The following is a 9,012-nucleotide window of genomic DNA, read 5'->3' as shown; positions in this document are numbered from 1 at the left end:
TGAAGGAAAAAAAATGGAAGCATTATTAATGGAAGGTGAGGTCGTTCCCTCGTCACTTGTTACATAAGAGGGGAATCAGGAAACCGCCACTCCAAGTTTCTAGAGGTTTTAAAAGTGGTCCTAGATGCTTTTCTTTAGTTGAAATTAAAGTAGTTTACTTATGAAAATCTAATTTATAGTTAAAATCTATTTGTTTATCTTTTTAAAGTACCTTCTAATTTGCCTTTTATAAAATCTATTTGTTTGCCTTGATTGAGTCCATGTCTACAGGCTCAAATTAGCTAATGTGCTTAGAGTAGAATTGGCTCACGTTTTACTCGATTCTCTTGAACAAACTGAACCACCAAGCTAGATCAGCTCACTAGCTTGGTCAATATGATTGACGTGGGAGAAAGTATGGACTCCACACTTGATCAATTTAGACTTGTGTCATGAGGCACGACTAGAAACTCTATCTACATAGACCTGGAGTAGATACGAGTAAAGGCAAAATTGGGGTTGAGGTCGGTCGGAACTCGGGTTAGGTTACATTGGTTTGACTAGTCTTGGGCTCAGGGCAAGTCAGATCAACTCTGCCGAGGTCATTCGATCCTAGCGAGGAGTTTGATCCAGATCGATTGAGCCTGCGATGAGCTACTGAAATGTTTGGTGGTCTCTTCAGGGGTAGGCTTGGTAAATAGCCAAGTCATCTTTGTGTCATTTCACAACAAGAATTCGGACTTTTAACTACGCATTTTAGCGTCGCCATACGTACGTAAAATACGTCGCAGAACATTTTGCGACGCAAACATGCGTCGCCAGCATGCGTCGCAATTGGTTCGTATGCAAATGTCAATATGATCTTTGGCGATGCATTAAGGTACACGTCGCCAAAGGTTACAACATTTCGCGACGCAAGTATTGGCGACACCTTCTTTTATTACGTCGCCAAATGACGTCGCCAAAGGTGATGTCATTTCGCAACGCTAATATTGGCGACACCTTCTTTTATGCGTCGCGAATAGGTTCTAACATGTCACGACACATGAAATGCGTCGCGAAATGTATTTTTGCTATATTTTTTTCTTTCATTATTTGTGACGCAGTCTATGCATTACAAAATATATTGCTCATTCAATCACAACATTATAATGTGTCTAAAATACATCATAAAAGTGCAATTTACTATTAATTAGTCAAATATTTTTAAAACATGAACACAACTAGCTGTCAAATATTATCCAAAAGAACATATAAGTAGCGAAATGCACATTACATAATGTTGCAAAATAAATAACTACATAGTCGATGATGGAGGCGGAGGAGGTGGTGGAGGAGGTCGAATTGAAGAGCATGTTGGTGGAGGCTGTAATGAGAAGCCAGGAATGACCTGTTGAAGTTGGTGCAATAATGTTTCAAATTTTTGATCCTGCTCATGTATAGTCAGATTCTGTTCATCGATTGTTTTCTGCATAGTTGTAAATTTTCCATAATCATCATGATGTTTTGAACTGATGTTTATGGCTCTAGAACCACCCACTACAGATAGTTTAGGTAATGGACCTAAACCCTTCACGTAACGAGACCGTGAGCCTAAGACTTGCGTCATGATATTGGCATCCTTTGGCTGGCGTACATTATCAACCGTAGAGGCGAACTCTTCACTTTCTGATTGAGTCAATCGAAGATCTACCATTTCAGCTTAAAAAAAAATATTAGTATTAAAAATAATGGATTAATGAATTTAAATTTTATGAATAAATACATCAACAATATGTAAAAAAATTATAAACAAATTAATCATCAAATATACAAATAAATAACCAAATGTTATTTCATTTTATATTAATTCGATGAAGCAGAAGGAATTATGTGAAGTACGTATCAACTATATATGCAGACAACACAATTAAAATACAATTGGATCAAATAGCAACTATTAACAATTAGATAGCTAGTTTGTACTCATCAGATTTGGGGCAATGCTAGAAATGCTTAAGTACCTGTCCTAGAGTTTGTACTTGGAAATAGCTAGAGTCAAATTCTCTTTTACTGAGTCAAATTCTCTTTTTCCTAGTTTGTACTCATCAGATATAGCTATAGTCAAATTCTCTTTTACTGAAGACAATGCTAGAAATACTTAAGGATCAGATCCTAGAGTTTTTTTTTCAAAATATCTTTATATGTTATTTAATAAGGGTAGATTTTGCCATTTTGTACTTCAGTATATGTGTTAATTGCGATGTATCATCTACTTGAGTTGCACTAAGTAATAATAATAATCAGAGAGGATATCTAAATATAGCTTCAACTCAAATGTATTAAATACTTACATGTTTTTGTGCAGCCCAATCATTCTTCCATTGTCCTCCTTTATGAAAAAATTTCTCGAATGTGTCAATCACACTGGGAAGCTCTCCCGTCACAGGATCAACCTTAAAAAATGAAACAATTTATTATCATATAAATTATGATAAGAAATTTTATTTTCAAATAAAACTTACAGCTGTGTGATAATGTTGAACCAAAGTTTTCGATCCATGTGCACCTTCAAGTGGCCTATTAAACCGATTATTAGTATTCTTTTCAGATATTTCCTATAAAAAAAGATAATATTAGTGCAAGTAACAATAAAAAAATATTTATCAACTAAATTTAACTATTACTAACCATTTATTTTTTTTGCCAAAATAATTACAAAGAAAATCTCAATCATCTTAGCTTACTCCATAGTACGGCTTCCTTTTTGGTGAATCTTTATTTCCAAATCCCCCAAGTTGTTTCCAATGCCTCCTCATCTTACACCTTCCTTCTCGAATAGCTCTCATGGCAAGCCGCTCTACCTCCGCCATCACCAAGTTCATCTTTTCATATTCAAATTTGTTCTGCCAAAAAAATTCATAGATGCGGGTAACATCTAATCTGTACACAAACATATTTATTAAAGGATAAAATAAAATGAAATTTATTAAAGAGAAAGTCCTATAAAAGAAAATTACTTTCTATGAACAATTTTTAATGAAATAATATCAAACATAATGAAAAGCTTAAAGGATCGGTTGACTCAGCTTCCAAATAGGTTGACAAATTAACCATTTAAGTTTAAATCTATAAAAGCTTAAAAGATTGGAACAGACGGATATTCTTTTCTAGTTGAAAAACAACAATAGATTAGAATCACTGTTCAGAATCGATTAAAAGCAAAAGAAAAGAAAGGACAAGAATAAATGGAGTATAGGTCTGAGCTTGCTTTATGATGACATATTGGATGTCTTAGAATAAGCTAGGGACGCCATGGAGTATAACAGGGGAGAAGAAATCGTGGCAATGGTGAGAAGCAATAACAAAGAAATCGGCAGGCGAGAAGGCTTACCTGTTGAGAGGGAGCAGGAGATCCTCGGTGACTCGGCAAGCAAGAAGCACAGGAGAGAAAAATCGCGGCAGAGAAGCTAGGGACACCATGGAGTATCATGAACAGGGGAGAAGAAATCGCGGCAATGGTGAGAAGCAATAACAAAGAAATCGGCAGGCGAGAAGACTTACTTGAGAGGGAGCAGGAGATCCTCGGCGACTCGGCGAGCAAGATGCACAGGAGAGAAAAATCGTGGCAGAGAAGCTAGGGACGCCATGGAGTATCATGAACAGGGGAGAAGAAATCGCGGCAATGGTGAGAAACAATAACAAAGAAATCGGCAGGCGAGAAGGCTTACCTGTTGAGAGGGAGCAGGAGATCCTCGGCGACTCGGCGAGCACGAAGGCGAAAAGGCGTTTTGTGAAATCGGTTTAGCGTGAACAAAAAGGTAGGGTTTTAATGCATTAAAATAAAAAATAATTATTATTATTTAATAATTTGTTTGATTTGTATTTAAATGATATTTAATTTGATTGATAATTTTGTAAAAAAGAATACGTTAGTTTATTAAAATAAATTAAAATAGTAATTATTGAATAATTTGTTTGATTTATTTTTAAATGATATTTAATTTGATTGATAATTTTGTTAAAAAGAATACGAACTGTTAGTTTATTAAAATAAATTAAAATAGTAATTATTTAATAATTTGTTTGATTTATTTTTAAATGATATTTATTTTGATTTATAATTTTGTTAAACGATTAATTTATTAAAATAAATTAAAATATTAATTATTTAATAATTTATTTGATTTGTTTTTAAATGATATTTATTTTGATTTATAATTTTGTTAAAAGAGAATACGAACAGTTAATTTATTAAAATAAAATAAAATATTAATTATTTAATAAATTTCTTTCTAATGCGTTTTCAAATGATATTTATTTTTATTTATAATTTATAAATTTTTTGGAAAATTTTTAATCTCGAATTTTATTTTAGCGACGGTTAATGTATCTACGTCGCCAAATAACCACAATTTGAGGTGGGAAAAATTTTCACTATTATTAGTAGCGTTGAGTGCAGAATGCGTCATCATAATGTCACATTTAACGACGTACTTTCTATGTCGTGTCGCCAAATGATCCAGGTAAAATTTGCACTATCTTTTAGCGACGTGGAGTGATATGTGTGTCGCCAAAGGCCTTCATTTGACGACGCATATTGTTTAATGCGTCGCTAAATGATACAAAATAAATGTGAAAAAATTCCTTCCTAATGTTCTATCTTTTAGCGACGCGAAACCTTCCACGCATCGCTAAAAGGTCATATTTTGCGACGTTAACCATGCTATGCGTCGCTAAAAGTCTGAATTCTTGTAGTGTTTTCGGAGTGAGCTCAACAAAGCCGAACTTGGATATGATGGATAAGTTACGCATCAGGTAGGACATCAGTTATAGGAAAGACGTCGGTTACATGGTTTATTGGTGCAATCAACCTCGAGTCAAGGTTGATTAGCTTGACAAAGCTCGGATTGACTCAAGCTTAAATTTCGATATTTGATCAATATGTAAGAGAGAAGTCAAGTTAATTAAGGTTGACTAACTAGTTAGCACGAACGAGAAGTCTAAGTGGATTATGAAAAACTGGATACTTGATGATCAAAAGTCTAATGGGAAGATTGACAAGAAGAAAGTTCAAGTAGATCAAATGTTGATCGGACACTTGGTGACTAAAAGTCCAACAGAAAAGTTGGTAAGATAAAAGTCCAAGTGAGCCAAAGGATATGGCCGGACACTTAGTTACCAAAAGTCCAACGAAAAGATTGGTAAGAGCAAAGTCTAGGTGGGTTAAAAGTTGATTGAACATTTAATAATCGAAAGTCCAATAAGAAGATTGACAAAAAAAATCCAAGTGGATCAAGGAAAACCAGATACTTGGTGAAAAAATTCTAGTAGGTCAAGGTTGATCGAATATTAGACAATGAAAAGTCTCATCAAGTCACTGATGACTAGATGTTGGACAAATGAAATCCTGGTAGGTTGAGGTCAGCTGAATATCAGGCAAGACATGAATTTAGCTTTGAAAAGGTTAAATTTAGGGTTATCAATTGATTGGCAAGAGTTAACAATCGATTACTGAACCCTAAACTCAGATTCAGAGTTAAATGTTGGGCAATCAATTATTGTAATCGATTGGCCCAAAGCAATCGATTGAGAGCTTATTTAGGGAGCACAATAAGGTCTAGAATCGATTGAAGCAATCTATTAGGCTAAAGCAATCAATTGACAAAAGTTTCACGAGGAATCAAAAGTCTACTGAATCGATTGGCCTAAACGATTCAGTCTTGTCAATCGATTAAACTAATCGATTGGCAGTGTTTTCTCGAGAGAATATAAAGTTTCGGAATCGATTGAGACAATTGATTGATATGACTCACCAATCGATTAGTCAAGTGAAAAAGATCCATTTTACAGATTTGAATTGACAGATTTGACATGATAATTGATTGGAGATAAGACCAATAGATTGGGAGACATCTATTAGCTCGAAAGCAATTCTAGAAAAGGGGATTTATAGAGATTTCAAGAAGTCTTTTATTGAGGGGCTAGAGGTGAAGTGTTATTGGATTTCCAACTATCAAGAGGATACTCGAAGCAACAAGCAAGCATCTAAAGCAACAATGTCATATGTAAAGTTTGTTTTATTTTCATTTGCTTGTGTATTTTGTATTTGTTATTTTTCTTGTTGTATTCTTGTGTTCAAGTTTGTAAGAGGCTTCTCCAGCTTTGAAAGGTTTCTGAGAAGGAGAAACTTCTTAGTGGAAGCTGTGAGTGAGGAGTGAACTCTTATATTAGTCACCTCAAAGAGGTGGATACTAAGCAAAATCACGGTGTAGTGCATTTGACATCCAAGTTGATTGAAGTTTCTGCTACACATTCAACCATGAACAAATAGTATCAGAATGAGGTTGCTCTTCATCGGACTAATTATCGGAATAAGCAAGAGCTAGAGGAAGAAGAAGATAGTAAAAGTTATAGCCATAATTATCAATAAGTCAAAGAACAAATCATCAAGGGAGCTCAAGTTCAAAAATAAATTCTTAAGATGGATTCGAATATGACATCTGGGCACCTCCACCTTTCTAATTGGGAGTGATACGGTGCATGATAGTGGGGTCGAACAGCGAATGTGGTCGGAAGTCAAGCCCTAGGGGGGGAGGGGGGAGGGTTAGAAGTCAAGCCCGCGTAGCGGTCAGAAGTTAGGCCTACATGGTGGTCAAGAGTCTGGCCTACATGGGGGTCAAGAATCTGGCCTACGTGGAGATCAAAGGGTCAGATTACAAGATGGTTATGGTCAGGCACAAGTGGCAGTCCAAGGTTAGACCTACGCGTCGAGTAGGAACTCGGAAGCAAGGATACAGGTCAGGATTTATAGCCTTGTGCACAAGATACCTGGACCAAAGCGTACAGGTCGGGATGTGCAAACCAAGGATATAGGTCAGGATTTATAGCCTTGCGACACAAGATACCTGGACCAAAGCGTACAAGTCGGGATGTGTAAACCAAGGATACAGGTCAGGACTTATAGCCTTCTGACACAGAACACAGGGACCGAAACGTACAGGTCGGGATGTGCAAACCAAGGATACATGTCAGGACTTATAGCCTCGTGGCACAGAACACAGAGACCGAAACGTACAGGTCGGGATATGCAAACCAGGGATACAGGTCAGGACTTATAGCCTTGTGACACAGAACACAAAGACTGAAGCGTAGAGGTCGGGATGTGCAAACCCAGGATACAGGTCAGGATTTATAGCCTTATGGCACAGGATACCTGGATCAAAGCGTGCAGGTTGGGAGGTGCAAGCTAAGAATACAGGTCAGGACTTTTGGCACAGAACACAGGAACCAAAACGTGCAGGTCAAGATGGGCTAGTTAAGGATACAGGTCAGGATTTCTGACATAGGACACATGGATTAAGGCGTATAGGTCGGGACAGACAGAATCGGACGGAGGCGTACAGGTTAGAACGGACGGAATCGGGCTAAGACATACAGGTCGAGACAGACAAAATTGGACTAAGGCGTACAAGTTGGGACAGACGGAATCGGACAGAGGCATACAAGTCGGGACATAGGATAAGCGGAACCAAACCAAGGCATACAGGTCACGATACAAGGTAAGGCAGGTAAGGAGTTCACAAGACAGGACACGTAGGACAGGGCTAGGCTTACAGGTCGGAATAGATGGAATCGGGCTAAGACGCACAGGTCGGGACAGACAGAATCGGACTAAGGCGTACAGGTTGAGACAGATGGAATCGGATGAAGGCATACAGGTCGAGACGCAGGATAAGCGGAACCAAACCAAGGCATACAGGTCACGATACAAGGTAAGGCAAGTCAGGAGTTCACAAGATAGGACACACAGGACAAGGCTGGGTGTACAGATCTAGATTTGTGAAGCGGCAAATGCAGGTTAGGAAATATAGGTCTACACTCCACAGAGCGAGGCCAGCAAGCATAGGAATCCAGTCCAGGGTTAACAGATCGGGGCAAGCATACACTATACGACAAGCAAGTCAGGGAATCGTAACAACCTATCAGGAAATAATCACTGTCTGTCAGAGAATATACTAACGGTTTGGTGCTCACCACCCGCTGATTCCTTCCTAGACCTATAGGAGGACACCACGTGTCATTCACCGCCAGACAAAGTCTGACATCCGACATTCCCTGACACCCGTCAGACTCCAGAAGCACCCCTTGCAGTATAAAAAGGGAAGCTTTGTCCCTTACGGAGGTACGCTCACTCGTCATTTCATTCTCGCCCTTTACTTTTCGTCCTTTTCACTGTGTTTCTGGGAAAAAAATACCTGACTTGAGCGTCGGAGGGCCTGTCCCGGGGACTTTTTCCTGGTTCTTGGCCTCTAACGCAGAGGCGGCTTGTCTGAGTGTGCGCAGGGCCCTCACATCATCATCTGCATCATCACCACTCGTCATCCGCGTGTGCAAGCCTCTCCGACAGGTGCCAGATCGACCCAGCTTCGCAACGACTTTCCGTCAACACCAGCGACAACACGACCCGTCTCCATTCGACTCAGCTTCCAGACGGGATCATGGAGGATTCGGCCAATGGAAGCCTAGAGTTGAGAATTTCTTCATGATAAACATAAAATAATGGTTTGCTCTGATAAAGAGATTTAGAGCCCCCATGGATAGCAAATGAAAACTCCTCAAGAAGAAGAAAAAGTAGACCGAGAAGCAACTCTAAAAATTTGAGATAAATGACAAGGTAACCAAAATTTTTCTTAATTTGGCCCTTAATGATATCTTGTGTAAATTAGGGGATTATAATAGTGTAAACAAAATATAGAGCAAATTAACTAAGCCCTATGAAAATCCAACCTCAATGCCAAGTGAAAGCACATCTAAAGAGGGAGACTCAATGAATCAAGAACTTGAGGATTCAAAAGTTGAGAGGTGCTCAACATTTGAGGACAAAATTGAAGAAGTATTCACCTCAAGGATGGAGGGAGAGAGGTCATTGACACCGGACATAGAGGATGACTCTACCTCTGAATCAAATAAAGAAGAATGTGCCACCTCTACGAATGAAGGTATAATAATTTCAAATGTTAAAAAGGAAAATCATATAATTTGCTTCGAGTA

Source organism: Zingiber officinale, chromosome 5A, assembly GCF_018446385.1.
Source record: "Zingiber officinale cultivar Zhangliang chromosome 5A, Zo_v1.1, whole genome shotgun sequence".
NCBI lineage: Eukaryota > Viridiplantae > Streptophyta > Magnoliopsida > Zingiberales > Zingiberaceae > Zingiber > Zingiber officinale.
Note: the sequence above shows the minus strand (reverse complement) of the source record.